Source organism: Hakea prostrata, chromosome 7 (assembly GCF_041222555.1).
Source record: "Hakea prostrata isolate BN-2017 chromosome 7, UWA_Hpros_2, whole genome shotgun sequence".
Lineage (NCBI taxonomy): Eukaryota > Viridiplantae > Streptophyta > Magnoliopsida > Proteales > Proteaceae > Hakea > Hakea prostrata.
In genome coordinates, this window is record NC_142606.1 from 17,283,185 (window position 1) to 17,300,678 (window position 17,494).

The 17,494-nt window shown below is 37.2% G+C and overlaps 1 pseudogene across 1 annotated transcript in view; it reads right to left on the reverse strand.

The window, feature by feature from the left end:
- Positions 1-12,565: 12,565 nt before the first annotated feature.
- LOC149010179 (uncharacterized) overlaps positions 12,566-17,494 on the reverse strand; it is a 38,627-nt pseudogene continuing 33,698 nt past the window's right edge. The window contains exon 6 of the transcript XR_016174534.1: positions 12,566-14,466. The product of XR_016174534.1 is annotated as an uncharacterized LOC149010179 (transcript). The remainder of the gene's footprint in view (positions 14,467-17,494) is intronic.

Below are 17,494 nucleotides of genomic sequence, written 5' to 3' on the forward strand. Positions count from 1 at the left end.
TTCATATGTTAATTCAATGGTCTCTAATTGGATGGCTCACATCTTCCTTTTACTAGATCCACAGGTTCTTGGGTTTGCAAGTAGGGATTTGGGTTAGGATCCTAAGAGATATATATCACAGGTAGCATTTTAGATCCTCACTTATCAGTGGCGTGAGGGTCCTTCCTAGTCTCCTTTCACACACACAAAAGAGTGCAGCGGTTTATCGGTTCCGGTTGATTGACATATTGATCCACTATATCAGCCTGTGCACTCTAGAGCAACAGGGAATTTGACCTTTCTCCACTATGTTGTCCATAACATGTTTGATTCAAATCCAAATGCTATGATTCTTTCTACATTCTACTTGAACACGGCTGTTGTGCATAAAGTAAGATGCTTAAGGTTTCAAATGTGTTACATGATGACCGAAATCTGAGATCTTTATGTTTTGGAAGTGGGTGATCATCCCCCAATAGGATCCGTGATGACTATATCCCTGGGGTCCTTCACATCCGATCCCAGGGATTTGGGTTCATCCCTGATGCTCTCCACAAAAACGGACCACAACGTGCTGGTCTTTATGTGGGGAGTTTGGTTCCTACAACATGTCATTTGGTACAGTTAGGTATGAGTTTTACATTCTCCCACACTTATAGAAATCTTATCGTACCTAGAAATCCTAAACAGTGAGGGTCGCTTCTTGCCTTCAATTCTCTTGCTTCCACAATGCTTGGAGCAGGACTTGCATCTTATTTATTTATTTATTTTTTTGTGAAAACTTGCATCTTATTTTCAGAGCTCGAGATTAGTGAAAAGTTTCAGTTGCCTTGTTTATCATACCCATGTTGCATCCACAAGTTGAAGCCGATTGGCATCCTTTCTGATGAGGGTTGGGGAGCTTTCAGCCATGCTGCTACTACGATGCTTGAGGTGTGGAAGTTAACCAACCCAGCTTTTGTCTTTGAACCGGTCGATGGAATGAAGTTTCTAGTTTTGCGTTAGCAAATGAGAAGCAGGGCTTGCCACCAGGGGGCAATGCAACAAGAAGAGAGCCCTAAGTGCAGAGCTGGCGATACCAAAGGGGTATGGGTTGTTGGCAAGGCTAAAAACAACACATCGTGACCGATACAATGTCTGGTTTTATAGGGTTTTTATACCTTTTTTTAGGGTGAGAAAGAGTGGTCTCCATTCTTTGTAGGGTTTGGGATAAGATTGTTTATGGCCCCCAATTATAAATGTATAATTTTCTCTCATTATTCAATGAGTTTAAGGAGGGAAATTTTGGGTTTTAAAACAAAACAAAAATAAATATGACACAGATGATTGACCTGTTTTGCCATTACCATGCGTCGTGTTTGTTCGTGTAGGCATTTTCCCTTGCATTCTTTGGCGAGTGGGGGAGACAAGAGCCAGATAACTAAGTTGCAAACGAGAAACTGCATCTTATTAATACATTCCTGAAAGTTGTGGGTTTGCTCATCAATATTTTTTTTTATGGTTATGACTGTTTTATCAGCTTGCTACAATTGGTTTGGTTGCAGACGAAAGCCCAACAGGTGTAGTTCTTGGAGGAATCATACTTAGGTCACATGAGCTGTTCTCCAATCCCTTAAAATAAGTTGACAATCCAAAAGCTAAGTTCCAGATGTTTTCAGGGAATGGAAATATATAATACATATATATTCCACAATTAGAAATAACAACATAGATGCACGAAATCAACATTCCACTGAACAGCTTCCCTGATTCAAGAGATTCTTCAAATTATTAACTAATGGTATAATTTGTCAACTACCTGCATCTCCCTATCAACAACTTAGTTCAGGTTTCATTTAAGGTTGATGACACAGCATAGAGAATATCTCTTAAAACTCTTAAGAATCTTATGTCGGGTTATCAGAACACCTCCTGGTGCAGCCTAATGAATGAAGAAATCAAGTATGTAGGCTTGATCAAAGAATGCCAGGTCTGGACTCAACTACTGGTTGACATCCTTTGTATTAGCAACTACATGCTTCAGTGGGACATTGAACTACAGGAACAATCACTCACTGATACTGTGTAATGTGTACCAATGCAGAAATCAAAGGAAAAATAAAAAGAATGAAGAAAGAATAGGGCATGTTGAAGGGAATAGACCTAGGTTTTGCACCTATTGTTTAGATTAGTCTCTCACTAATCCTAATTCCATTAGACCACTATTTCAAGGAAGCTCACTTGCGTACTTTCTTTCAAGGCAAAGCCGGTTTGGGTTCTTTCAGTTTCAGTTGGTGTCTCATCTGATCTGAAATGGTTTTCCTTTGGAATGCACAGAGCACTTTGTAGTTGTTGTAAATACGTTAGGGGCTTTATAGTCATTTCTATTCTATTTAGGATATGGATGTCTTATTGATTTGTATGAGAGGTTATTTAGGTCCATTCAGTGGTTATTATATACAGATAAAATTGGGGCATAGGGTTTCATACGATTCATTCTTTCATTTCCTTCGTGTTCTCTTGTGCATGAGTTTGAGCTCCGTTGTTTTGGTTATGCTATGCCCTAGTTTTCTACTACTTCTTCTTGATATGTTCTAGCATGGAGGTTTAAAAGCTGTTCTTATACTGTTGTTTCTCTCTTAGTCCATGTATAGAGTTCATGTGTTGGGTAGCAATAGGGCTGTAATCTTACCTAATATTCTATAGTGCAAGGCTTGATGAGTTCCTTAACTCATCCTTGAATGTAGGTCCTCGTGACCAAACCAAGTAAACTCTATGTCTTGTTCTTTATTTATTTCTTCTCTTTATTCCGCTGCATTTTTAGGTATAGTTCTTAACAGTTTGGCATCGAGCCGTGTTCTTCCAGTATATACCTTGACTGATATTTTCTTATATAATCTTGTTTACTTCAACCCAGTGCTCCTCTATTATTTTATGGTTGATTCTTGCAGTTAATTTCAAGTATCTGTGTGATTCGGTTCTTGTTAACCCTAAACCCTAACTTAGGGTTTGAGCAAATTAGTTTAGGGCTTTTGTTCCTAGATCTAATTGGAGTTGTTTGCAACTGAAACCCCCAATTTATTGCTTGAAATTGAGACCCAAAATTACAGATTGAGTTTCTTTAAGGTTCGCCTGCTAGGGTTTATTGAATTAATTTGGGGCTTTTGTTTTTAACATGCTGTAAATATGTAATTGATGCTTGAATTGTGTTTATAATCTAAAATTGATTATGTTTTGATTATTGTTTACAAGGTACATATTGTTTGTATTATGGAAATTAGTTCTTTCTTACTGAATATTATTCTTTATTTTTATAATGGATTATCTGAAGTAAGTTGTTCATCTGAAATCTGTTTTTTACCTTCTTGATATAATATTGAAATTATTGTATTGTTTTATTTCAGAAGTTAAATTAAATCTAAATTTGTTTAGTTTAGTAATTTCTTATTGTGTTGCTGGTTATAAATTAGACATACCCTGACTTAGTCTCTTTGTTTTTCTGTCATGGCTCCAACTCGATATTAATTGGAGAAATTTGATGGAAAGGGAGACTATATGGTGTGGAAGAATAGAATGCATGCCATTCTTGTCCAAAACCATTGTTATAAAGCCTTAAAAGTGGATAAAGAAGTGTCTTCATCCTTGTCTGAAGAAAATAAACAAGATATGCAAGACTTGTGCATGCTATAGTACAATTATTTTGCACTTAAGCAACACTGTTATGAGGAGGGTAAGGGATTGTAAGACTGCAGCTCAAGTTTGGCTGAAACTTGAACAATTATATTTGACTGCATCTGTTCCTAATATTACTCTGTTAAAGACAATTGTTTAGTTTCAAAATGGATACATCTAAGTCTCTTACTAATAATGTAGAAGAATTTTATAAATTGTCATATGATTTGGCTGACTTAGATGAAGAATTAACTGATAATACTTTTGTTGTTCTGTTATTAAACTCTTTGCCTGATTCTCATATTGGTGTTAAAAATGCTATTAAGTATGGTAGAAAGTCTATAATCCTAAATGATGTTATGAAAACATTAAAAATTAGGTATATAGAACTTAAAATTGAGAAGAAGGGAAAGCAAGTAGGTGAGGGGTTATTTGGTAATTTTGAAAATAGAAGTGGTTTTGAAACTAAGAAGAGGTTCAATAATAATAACAAAAAAAAAAAAAAGAAGAAATTTGTGGGAAAGAATAATAATGCAAGTAATAGTTAGAATAATAATAGTAAGTATAATAATAATAAGAGAATTTGTTATTATTGTAAGAAGGAGGGGCACATAAGGAAATATTGTAGAGAAAGACTTCAAAAGAACCAAAATGAAAATGGAAATGAGAGAATGGAGGCTACAAATGTAGCTGATGTTACAAGTGATGCATTTGTAATATCCCCAAGTGGTGATCTAGATACTTGGATTTTAGATTCAGGTTGTACATTTCATATGACTCCTAGGAGGGAATGGTTTATCACTTTTGAGTCTATTAGAGGTGGTAAGGTGTTAATGGAAAATGATCATGCTTGTGATGTTGTGGGGATTGGATCTATTAGATTTAGATTGAATGATGGGACTATTAGAGATCTTGAAAATGTTAAACATGTACCTGGACTTAGGAGAAACCTACTGTCTCTAAGTTAGATAGATCCTAGGGGTTTTCAATATATCTCTAAAGATGGTTCTCTTAGGGTTATGAGGGGTAATAATGTAAGATTGAATGCTAATTTGAAGAATGGGTTATACTTCATGAAAGGAAGTGTAGTTTTAGGAATTGAATTGCATCAGTCTCTAGTAGAGTTCTTAGTGAGGTGGAGCTTTGGCATAGGAGATTGGGCCACATTAGTAGTAGGGGTCTTATACACTTGTACAAAATTGGTCAAATAAGCCTTAAGAAGTTTAATCCACTGAACTTTTGTGATGTGTGTGCTATGGGTAAGCTCCATAAGATTAAATTCTCTCATTCTTCATTTAAGACCACTCAAATCCTGGAATATGTCCATTCAGATTTATAGGGAAGTCCTAATGTGCCTTTATCTCTTTCGCGTGCCAAATATTTATTGTTAATAATAGATGATTACTCTATAAAAACTTGGTTGTATTTTCTTAGGGATAAATCAGGTGTTTTTGATAAGTTTCTATAGTGGAAGGCCTTAGTTGAGAATCAAACTGAAAAGAAAGTTAAAAAACTAAGGACTGGTAATGGGCTTGAATTTGTGAATAATAATTTTCTGACTTTTGTAAAGATCATGGTATAACTAGACATTGAAGATGCACTTAACTCCTCAGCAAAATGGAATGGCTGAGAGAATGAATATGACTATTATGGATACAGTAAGATGCATGTTGATTGAATTTAGCCTAAGTAAAATATTCTGGGCTGAAGCTACAAGTACAGCTTGTTTTGTAATAAATAAGTCTCCATGCTCCTCTATTGACTTTGAAACACCTGATTTCTGATGGAGTAAAGTTAATGCTGATTATAATATCTAAAAACCTTTTGGATGTGTGTATTTTGTTCATCAAAGTAAGGGTAAGCTAGAGCCTAGAGGTAGGAAATGTGTTTTCCTAGGATACTCTTTAGGAGTTAAGGGGTATAGGCTTTGGTGTTTAGAGAAGAAGAAAGTTGTAATTAGTAGGGATGTGAAGTTCAATGAACTAGAATTCCTGAAAATTAGTTCCTCTAATGTTATCTCTAACTCCCATGACCTAGATAAGACTTTTCTTGAGGTAGAGTTAGATGATAGATCTAAAGATGATCTAGATACTTCTGATCCTATAAGTGATGATGGTGATCTAGGGGCTAGTAGTGGTTAATTAGATGTTAAAGAAGAGCTTGAGGATGAGGACTCTTTAGAGTTTAGACAACTATGTATTGGCTAGAGATAGGTCTAAAAGAAAGGTTAGAAGATTTGCTAGATATGTCAATATGTGTGAAGTGTCTAATTTTGATTCAAATCTGATTTCTTATGCTCTTAATGTTAATTTGCTGACCAGCTTGAGGGATATGAGCCTAGAACTTATAAGGAGGCTCTTGATTGTGTGGACAGCAAGTATTGGCTTGCTGCCTTGAGAGATGAAATGGATTCTTTAATAAAAAATTAGACTTTGACTCTTGTTGATAGACCCAAGGGGAAGAAACTTATAGGTTTGTAAGTGGGTTTATAAGTTTAAGGCTGGGATGTCAGGTGTAGAACATCCTAGATATAAGGTTAGATTAGTGACTAAGGGTTATTCTCAGGTTGAGGGAATAGATTATAATGAGGTGCTTTCACCTGTTGTGAAACATACTTCTTTAGAGTCTTGTGGCCCTAGGCTGCTATTTTTTACTTAGAACTTGAACAATTAGATGTAAAGACTGTATTTTGAATGGAAAATTAGATGAGCAAATTTACATGTTTCAACCTGAAGGCTTTGTTGTTAAATGAAGTGAGACAAAAGTTTGCTTATTGTTGAGGTCATTGTATGTCTTAAAATAATCACCTAGGCAGTGGTATAAGAGATTTGATGAATTCATGCTCAAGAATAAGTATAAAAGAAGTTATTATGATAATTGTGTATATTATTGTGAATTCAGTCCTAATTATTTCATTTATCTTTTGCTTTATGTTGATGACATGGTTATTGCATCTAAGGATAAATTTCAGATTTGTAAACTTAAATCAATGTTAAATTTTGAGCTTGAAATAAAAGATTTAGACGTTGCTAAAAGAATTATTGGCATTGATATTCATAAAGATAGATCTAATGGTGTTTTAACTTTGTCTCAAGTTGATTATGTTCATAAGCTTGTAAATAAGTTTGGAAATGATAATAGTAGGACTATTGATACTCCTCTTGGTGCACATTTTAATCTAAGAACTGTTTCTAATGCTGCTGTAACTAGTAGGCCACATCAAGAATGTGTTGGCAGTCTTATGTATTCAATGGTGTGTTGTAGGTCTGATATTGCATATTCAGTTGGACTAGTTTGTAGGTTCATGAGTAGGCCTTGTGATGCACATTGAGATGCAATTATATGGTTATTAATATATCTAAAAAAATTCTACTTCTTATACAATTTGTTCATAATAATTCTTGTGTTAATAATCTTAGCATTGTTGGCTTTTGTGACTTGATTTTGCTGCTGATTTAGATAAGAGGAGATTTTTAACTGGTTATTTGTTTACTATTGGTGGGAACTTAATGAGTTGGAAGTCCACACTTCAACATGTGGTGGCACGTACTTTCAACCACTGAGGCTGAATATATTATTTTATCTGAAGCTGTTAAGGAATGTTTGTGGCTTAAGGGGCTTCTTAGTGAGCTTGGATTTAATAATTAAATTCTCTTGTGCATTTTGATAATTCTCAAAGTGCTTTGTGTCTTTCGAAGATAATGTATATCATGAAATAACAAAGCATGTTGATGTAAAACTTCATTTTATTAGAGATATCATTGCTAAAGGTTTTATTAGTGTTTGCAAGATTGATACATTTATCAATCCAGCTGGCATTATGACTAAAGTTGTTCCTATTGGAAAGTTCAAATCTTCTTTGAACATGATGAAATTGTTATCTCTATAATCTTTTCTTTTCTTTTTTTTTTTTTTTTTTTTTTTTGATACAAATACAAGTAATTATGATTACATGTTGTACACTTCCCATGGCTCTTCCTGTAGCAGGCCTATTTCAGCCATCCTTACAGCATAGTTTATGACCTCTTGATTAAAAGATGTGACGACCTCTAGGTTCTCTATATTAGAGGCTAGGAAAAGTAGGTCCTGTACTGCTTCAAACGGCCATTGTTTTTTTGGTTTTAGTAGGAATTCCTTAATCTGCTCCCAGTTTGTTAGAACGCCTTCTAGCCGCAAGTTGTGTGTTGATGCAAATCTGATTCCCAAAGCTAGTCCTCTAGCAACTGTCGAGATAAACTTGTATCCTCGGTATTTCCCGTTCCAGCAGTAGATGATCTTTCCGCATTGAGCTACTCCCCAACAGCATCCTGTTTCGTTATTGTATCCTTTATCCGTCCCTGCACAGAATAAAATTGTGAGATTTGTTGGTATTACTGATTGTAGCTTTGAAAATTGTATTCCCCTATTTTCTCTATTTAGAGATCCGGGTATGTCATTGTCTAAGGCCCCAGGTGGCCTAAGCTTTAAGTTATGACACCATTTATTAATGTATGATAACACATCTTTGGGGTTCGCATTAGCTTTTTTGAAAATTATTGCATTTCGCAGCCGCCACACACTATAGCAAGTGATGCAAATAATGGAAAATAACCACCTTAGCATAGTTTTATCAAGATTTGAATTATAGAACAGATCAAAGCAGAAATCACTGATGTCTGAAAAAGGCAACATTTCAGTTCTTAATCCTATCGGTCCCGCCCTCCAAATTCTCCTCGTCCATTCACATGTGAAAAAAAGATGCCAACGTGATTCAGCATTGCAATTACACAGAACACACCGATCTGTATTTGAGTTCCATTTGGCAAGTATTGCATTAACTGGGATCCCTGCATTCAAAAGCCGCCAGAAAAAGTTAACAAATCTTGGATGAATCTTAAGTTTCCACAAGAACAACCACCAGTTCTTAAATAAACAAGCATATCCGGTCGGGTCCTGTATGGAGTATAAGTGTTTATATGCAATTTTGGTGGTCAGATCCTGAGCTGAAGGGTGTCTTAGCTTCCATGCATCCTGTTCAGAAGAGAGCTGGACAGAATTTATAGCAGAAGCAATCTGGGAATCAAAGGTGAGAGAAATTTCTGAGGCAAGCCTATCACTTGTACTTACCACTTCAGCCAACGTAATCTTATAGTGAGCAAACTGCATATTAAACATACCCACCACATGCTGATTATTATTTTTGACCCATGGGTCAACCCAAAAAAGGGTATTTTCACCATTCCCCACATTCCTGACAACTAGGTCCCTAAGAGTAGGGAAGATAGCACAGAGGCTGTTCCATAAGCCCTTTTTTTTCCACACTTTTGGGTCACACAGAGATGTATTATGGAAATATTTCGCCTTGAAACACTGGGCCCATATTGAATTTTGCTCAGTCAAGAGTCTCCATCCTAGTTTAATGAGAAGGGCCTTATTCATTAGTTCCAGTCTTTTGAAACCAAGTCCTCCCAATTGTTTAGGACGACAACATTTGTCCCAGGAAATGAGGGAGAGATTCTTACCTTGTCCCGATTTTCCTAGCCAAAATCTTTGTGATGATAGAATCCATTGATCTACACACCTTTTTTGGGAATAACATATATTGCATATGATAGATAGGAACTCCTTGCAGAACAGATTGAAGTAGAACCGCTCTCCCAGCAAAAGAAAGTGAATGTGCTTTCCATCCTGCCAGCTTCTGCTTCATCTTGTTCAAGACAGGGTCCAGCCTATCAGATCTAGATCTCCCCGAGAACAGAGGGCTTCCCAGGTAAGAGGAAGTGTTACTCATCTCCTTTATGCCTAGGCAATTAAGGATTTGTTCCTTTATCGCCGGGCATGTATTTTTGCTGAAGAAAGCTTCACTTTTGTCCATATTGATTACCTGTCCAGTAATTAGTCCAAAAGTATCTAGAATAGTTTTGATCACACAAACATCTTCTATGGTCGCACGACAAAAGATGAAAGTGTCATCAGCAAAAAAAAAAGATGTGAAATTTCTGGGGCAACACGGGCAATCTTGATTCCATGAAAAGCATCCTCCGCTCTAAACGCTCCAATGAGCCGAGAGAGGATTTCCATAATAATCAGAAACAGGTATGGGCTTAAAGGACAACCTTGTCTTAACCCTCTACTCCCCTTAAAATAAGAATATGGGACACCATTCAGTTTAATTGAGAAGGACGTAGAGGAGATTAAACAAGATATCAAAGCACAAAATTTGGCATCAAACCCTAAACATTTGAGAACTCTCAACAGAACACCATTCCACCCTATCATATGCTTTAGACATGTCTAGCTTGAGTGCAACAAACCCTTTTTTTGCTTTAGTCTTTCTCATAAAATGGAAAATTTCATGTGCAAGCAAAATATTATTAGTTATTTGTCTACCCGGCACAAAGGCAGCTTGGGAAGGAGAAATGATGTTATGCAAGATAGGCTTAATACGAGATGCCAGGAGCTTAGCAATTATTTTATATGACACATTGCACAAACTAATGGGTCTAAATTCAGTTACTTCAACAGCCCTATCATGCTTTGGAATAAAACAAAGCAACGTATGGTTTATTCTTTTCGTTTCTTTTTTGTTATTATTTGATGAGTTCTGTATTTACTCTCAGGTTCTCGCACTGTCAAAATATCAGAGTCAAGGTGGAGAATGTTGTAAATATGTTAGGGGCTTTATAGTCATTTCTATTCTATTTAGGATATGGATGGCTTATTGATTTGCATGAGAGGCTATTTAGGTCCATTCAGTGGTTATTATATATACATAAAATTGGGGCCTAAGGTTTGATGAGTTCCTTAACTCATCCTTGGATGTAGGTTCTCGTAACCGAACCAAGTAAACTCTGTGTCTTGTTCTCTATTTATTTATTTCTTCTCTTTATTTTGCTGCATTTTTAGTTATAATTCTTAACAGTAGTTTTAATTTTTAGGTATAATTCTTAACAGCATTTTTAGGTATAATTCTAAGAAGAAAAAAAATTCTTATACGATCTCTTCAGTTTCACGACCTGTATCTTGAGTTCTGCTTGGTTTTATAGCTTTCAAATCACTATGAATAAGAGTCAGAGACCCGTATCTTGAGTGAGAACAAATCCAGGTATTTGGTGGAATCCATTAAAATATTTTAATTGATGTTGCAATGTCGTGAGGTTCCTTGGATCTGTTAAGTCAGCTTATTCCTATGTAGATCTCTGTTTTGTTTGCATTGAGCCTTCAGATTTGTGGTTACAAATAGTGCTAAACAATAATTCTTGTTTAAAATAACAAAATAGTTCTCCAGTGTCTTCATTGGTGTTAATTTAATTTTTTTTTGTGGGTTTTTTTTTTTTTTGGTAGTGAGGAAGAAGGGATTTTGTGTTCCGATTTACTGTAAACAATTGTGGATTTAAGTTTAAATAGATATGGTCAACTTTTTTCAGTTGGTCTTATTATATATAAGTGCCCATTTATGCAATACCATACAAGTTCTTGATTCCATTTTTGTCATAGAAATATTGCCCATTTTGCTACAACCATGCAAGATTTCAACCGGAATGAGAAATGGGACAAGAAACAGGCACATAATCATTATAATACAACCCCTAAAATTCAAGTATTTGGCCTTATTATGAGGTCATTATTATATTCAAATAAAAAATATTAAGCCAGTGGTCTATGGATTTTTATTTGCGGCAGCTGATCGCCAAGATTTCACCACCTCAATCAAATGGTGGATATTAAAAGAGAAGGGATTACATTGTAAATAGAATGTTTCATTTTTACATTAAAGGTTTAATAGTTTGGAAATTTACAAAAAGTACCCCCTGAACTCTACGACTCTTAAACCGCATAAATCGATTTTTTCAGGCGGGGAAGACAGAAGAAAATTGAAGGAAAAAATCATCGACGGGTTGCACGGCTCTAGGGCAGGAACAAAAACTCATCGCTCTGACGGGTGCACGGCTGTAGGGCAAGAACAATCGGTTGCATCTAGGTTTTGATCTGTTTAAAAAAAATCGCAACACCAAAGGTACTACTTCACCACTTCTGTCAATGTCAATGTCAATGTCCACCACATTTCTTAACTTGAAGTACCAACTTTGTTTTGAAAAAACTCCATGAGCATTGCATCTGGGAACTTCTCACTCTCGCTATTCATGAGTTGTCGTTTGTCTCACGTCTCCCCATTGACACCCAAAATCTTCAAATACTAAGCCCCAAAATCATAATAAAAAACCCTAGAAACTAGCTAAGTAAGAAAAATAAACAAATAAATAAAATGTGTAAGAACATGATCCATTCTGCAAGACGAATAAGTTAAACAAAGTAAGAAATGAAAATGTGAAAAAGAAAAAGCAGGGATGGTGACATGTAGAATGCTGGAGATGTCTTGAATAAGGTTTACAATGTGAAGGATGCTTCCTTTGAATGAAAATGTACTACTGGAAAGCTTCACAGTTTCTCCATGAGTGTTCTACCACCAAGAAATGGATTACCCGAAACAGTTTTTTTCTGCTTTTCCAACTTTGGGGAAACACCCGTTAATCCACAGAGGATTTTTTTTTTGCGATTTCTCTTACACAAATCTGAACCTAGATGCTAACGGTAACGGATCTATACTTTTTAAACATAAAGTGGGGTGTCAATGCTTTAAGGCCCCTCCATTTTGAGGTGCCAGTGCAATTTGCTCTAATACTAATACTGACTACAATCTGGAATAGGGACGAGAAGGGCGAAAGAGTTTTCTTTGTAGAGAAAACTACAAGGTTACACGGAAATGTGTAACGTCTACCAAACTTTTAGACAATCCTTCATTTTAATCAAATTACAGAGAACAATATGGGTGTTACCATTTACAAACCTTGGATGGTCTAGGGGGCCATGGATTTTGGCAGATTTGTAATATTTATCTTAATTTAGGTGTTTGATTAAATGAAAGACTAGTAATTTGGTAAACTGAATCCCATTGTTATCTCCTTAATGAATCATATTAATCCCAAGGTAAAAGCTGAAGGGTCCAAATCCAATGATTTTAACTTGACAACACAAGAAGACTAATCATGTGGAACACATACAAAGCAATTAAGTCGATAATAAACACTATCATGATGTTGTAAAGAAAACATGTTTGCCCCTACCAAAACCCAAGGAGCTAATTCCTAACCCAAGCACAGAGAAGGTTGGGTTGACAGAGTCTTGAAGTTAACACTGCTCAGGTTGCATTAGCTAAGCCTGATTGAGAGATAAAGGTTATGTCTAACACCCTTCAGATAGGCAATCTTCTGTATAGCTAAATATCACAGACAAGCATGGAAGAGAGTAGAGGATCAGACGCCCCACTAATAACAGCACCTTTGTCTTTAATACCCACCAAATAATCTAAAGCTTTCTCAGTAATAACCTCACCTGGGAAAACCACTGGAATTCCTGGTGGGTATGGACATAGAAGCTCCCCACACACCTTTCCAAGGGTCTCTTTTATACTCACTCTCCTTTTACTTGCAAAGAAGGCCTCTCTAGGATTCAGACTCATGCTAATGTCAGCAAAGGGTGCACAGTCACTGTGCTTCTTCCATTGCTCCCTCGCATTATTTCTTCGAGAGGTTGCTGATAAATCTTCTATTCCCAATACAAGCCTCTGTATGTGTTCTTTGCAAGTTCCCAAGGTAATGGCAAATGTTAGGGATCGGGTGCCCGCAAGTTCAGCAATGACCCCATGATGCCTACATAAGATCTCGTCTGCTTCATAACCAGACAGACCAAGATCCGAGACCCTAATAGTAATCCTCAAGGGATCTATGGCAGGAAAGTTGGAGAAGTTTGGAAACTCAAGGACCGAGACTCCAGGGATCCTCTTGATCATACACTTGGCTTCAGCAGCTAATTCCATCACTTCGTTGAAAATGGTTCTTGGATTTTCACTTAATTGAGCCCTAGCAGCATCTAATGATGCTAAAAGCAAATAACTTGGGCTGGTGCTTTGAAGTGTTTGGAGGGATCTACATATTCTTTCTCTGTCCACAATAGCTCCTGACCTGTGTAGCATTGATGACTGTGTGAGTGAACAAAGAACCTTATGTGTGGTCTATACAGCAAGATCCACCCCTTGTTGAAGACCAGAATTAGGAAGTGAAGGATGAAATTCAAAGTGCGCCCCATGTGCCTCGTCAACTATCACAGGGACTACATGGGAATGACACAGCTGTGCAATCTCACTCAAATTGCTACAGATACCATGGTAAGTTGGTGAAGTAATAAGTATCACCTTGGCTTTCCGGCCATCTGTGTTTATTTCTTTGATTGGTTCGTCTATTTGCGATGGAGTGATTCCACCTGCAATGTCCCACTCTGAACTGTACTCAGGTAAAATGTACTTTGGCAGTGCACCTGACAATACCATTCCAGATATGGCTGATATATGGGAATTCCGGGGGAGGATGAGTGAGTCCCCAGGGGAACAAGTAGCCATGATTGCTGCCTGGATCCCACATGTAGTACCCCCCACAAGAAACCATGTCTCAGAGGATCCAAACAGTTGGCTGCTTGCTTCTGAGCTTCCAAAATAGGACCCTGTGGAGAGAAGAGATTGTCAAGCTCAGGAAGCTCAGGCAGGTCATGAATAAATGGTCTTGTTCCTATGAGTTGAACCAGACTATGGGGTGCAGCACGCCCTCTATTGTGCCCAGGAAAGTGAAAACTGGCAGCATCTTGTCTGGCAGAAGCTTGAAGTGCAGTAACCAAAGGAGAGCTTGAATCTTGAGCAGGTAATCCAGAACAAGGAACCCCGATTCCATAGTCTGAAGCCTTCTCAGTGTTCCCAATGAGACTCCTTATTCCTGGCGTCTGCCCTGGCTCTAAAATGCTTCTTTCCTGTGAAACATTTTGAAGAATGAATGTAGCCACTGGTATTCCAGATTTTGCTGTTTAAAGGTCCCAAAAGAGAGGAAATCAGCCCATATAATTTGGAGGAATACTAAAGCAATATAAGAATGTCACTCCATTTTTAAGATCAGTAAGGGGCATTGACCAATTTGGAAACCCACTCCAAAATCTGTATTTATTCGGAAATCTTTTATTTTATCATGTTTTGCATAGATAGTTTGTATACGATACAGGAGGTAGAGGGGGACTTTGATCCAACATTTAAGTTTGCTCCATTGTGATCAAGTTGTTATGAGTTCAAGTCTAAAAATAGCCACTCCAGAAAAGTAGGGGTAAGAATGCATAAATCATAACTCTACTAGATGCCAGTGACCGGAGCGTTGTGCCCTACAATAGGCCCCTTTCAGATTAAGTTCATGACATAATTGAACTCTATTAGTCTTAATATTACAACAGTAGTCTTTGTTTTCTCTTGTTTTGCATACCCAACAGCAGAGAATGGAACCAAATTTGTTTGCTTTATATTAGGCTACCATGGGATTCAACAGTGTGGTTCAACTCCCCCTTAATCAAACTCTTTCCTTCAGTCTTTGCATCAGGTGTGTGTTATTCTAACCATTCTACCCTCCATATTACCAGTTCTTTGCTTCCTCCCCCCAGGCCTTCTTCCTGTTCAACTGATACATTTGCATTACCCCATACCTCTACGTACTTCTGGATTGTTGTACTGGCAATACCTTCTGGGTCTGGTTGAGTCAACCGGAGTTAATATTGAGTAGCTCAGTTCAACTCTGATCCCACATTCGTGCCCCCATTAGTTTCCTCTATTGTGAAATATTACAAGAACCCAAATCTTGGTTCTGGTCTCTCCCCAGTCAGTATTCCAGTCAATGACACTGATCTTCAAGCTATTGACCATTGCTTCGTGTGCTGTATAGTTGTCAAGGGTTCACCGACATGCCACTTTAGCGTCCAGGCACCTTGGATGCATGGATAAGTGTTTTTGTCACCTTCTGTCCAGGCCCCCTGGTTCCCTAGTCATCATGACAACTACACATTGATGGCATACATGCAATTCTATTTGGGTGAAATCGAACAACTGAACTAATGCTACCTCCTTTTTTTTACCAGGGATTGAAAACAACTGCTTGTCTTCCTCCTATATATTGATAGAAGGGTAAAAGAAATCTGTTGGGGAGAACCCTATGACAGAAAAGACTCATAAGATACTGGCATTGGCTACACTACTGGGCAGCAAACTGTTTTCCTTGATGTAATACCTTTTCTTGTTTCCCAAAACTGCCCCTCTTTCCTTATTTATAGTATTAAAAGTAAAGGGTATAACCAGTTTATGGGGCTCATGCCACTGTGGGTTATGGGGAGGGTCATAATTTACACAGCTTTATCCCTTAATCCACATAGAGGTTGTTTCTAGAGCCGAACCTGTGAGCCATAAGTCACAATGGAGAAACCTTTACTGTTGCACCAAGGCTGTTTACTAATTTCTAATCTAACCATTATCTTAGTTTGCTCATAATTGCTGTCCAATCTTTATTTATTGATTCCTCTTCTATCCTTCCCTAATCATTCAATACTACTTAATATTTTGTTTGTAATATCTTACTAGAAAATCACCTACCTGTTTGTAAGCTTTGGGATATTTACAAATTTGCCACCTCTACTCATATTTGAAATGTTGTTTGGTAAGACCATAGCAATCCCCAACATCGAACCTCCTTACACCAGATAAAATTGGTTTCAGTTTTTCCTTCATTCAAGTACAAGGTTACATCAATCTTTCAAGAATATAGCATGCCTCTACAAAACTAACCTCCCCACCCCCAACTGCCCCCCAAAATCTACGAGACTTGCAGAACCTGAGAAGACAACATGCTAGTGACAGAAATATCAAACCCAACATTTCTCATTCTCTTAAAATGGCTAACATTTTTCTAACAAGAACTATAAAATCTAGCAAGACTATATCATTGTACATGTCCAATCAAATAACCCTGAATGAATTCCAACACAAGAAAAGGTTGATTGGACAGCCCATGCTTTTACTTAGAGATGCATCTAAAAATGGGGAACCTAGTGCCAAAGGGCGCAAAGGAAGAATTCTGCGGGGAAGGGGGGGTAGTTTCTGTTTGCAGTCTTAACCCAGCAATTTTTCCTGAGCCTGTCTTGATGCGTTGACCTCTGACTACAACTGTGGTCCACTGCCCATTGCGCTAAGGTCCGGCCCTACTCAGAGATACATCTATTTCATCATACTAAAAAAGATGCATCTGTACATCTATTTCATACAAAAACGATGCCTCTGTTCCTTCTTCTTCCAGATATCCTTCATTTTATTTATTTATTTTGGTGGGGGGGGGGGGGGGAGATCACAAATTTCCAAAAAAAAAGATACAAGTCAAACATGAAGAGACGTATGTTCCTTTACGGTATTCCCATTGCAAAGTAAACAAGGCAATATATCATTGGCTTTCCTTCAAAATCTCGTTTATCATGGCTTTAGCTACACAACAGTAACAAATCCTAATTCAGTTAAAATCAACTTTCAAGTACTATTTTAGCATTGAAATGTGACTCAGGTGACTTAATTGTTCATGTATTATTACATTAAATAGGCTCACCATTCCTGACTTCTATTTTTTTCCTAGCAAAGACATCTAGTGAATGATGAAGAATGATAATAAGGTTTCTGAAAATAAAAAAACAATGACTATATCACTAAAAGGATGAGCAGCAAGCACAACAGAACTCCTAAGCAGCTCAGTCATTTAGAGTTCAGGATAGTAATTCCCATCTGTTAAGACAGTATGATTACAACATATGAAGACAATAAATTAGTACACTGGTGATACTTGGCTATGCTTGGTATTGCTTAGCTTCCTTACAATTGATTCTTGTATTTCTTGCTGCAACATGTCCAGATTTACACTGGTGGGTTCCCAAACCTAAGACCTGATGAGCGAAGCACATTGCCCTGAACTAGCTTACCAAACCATTG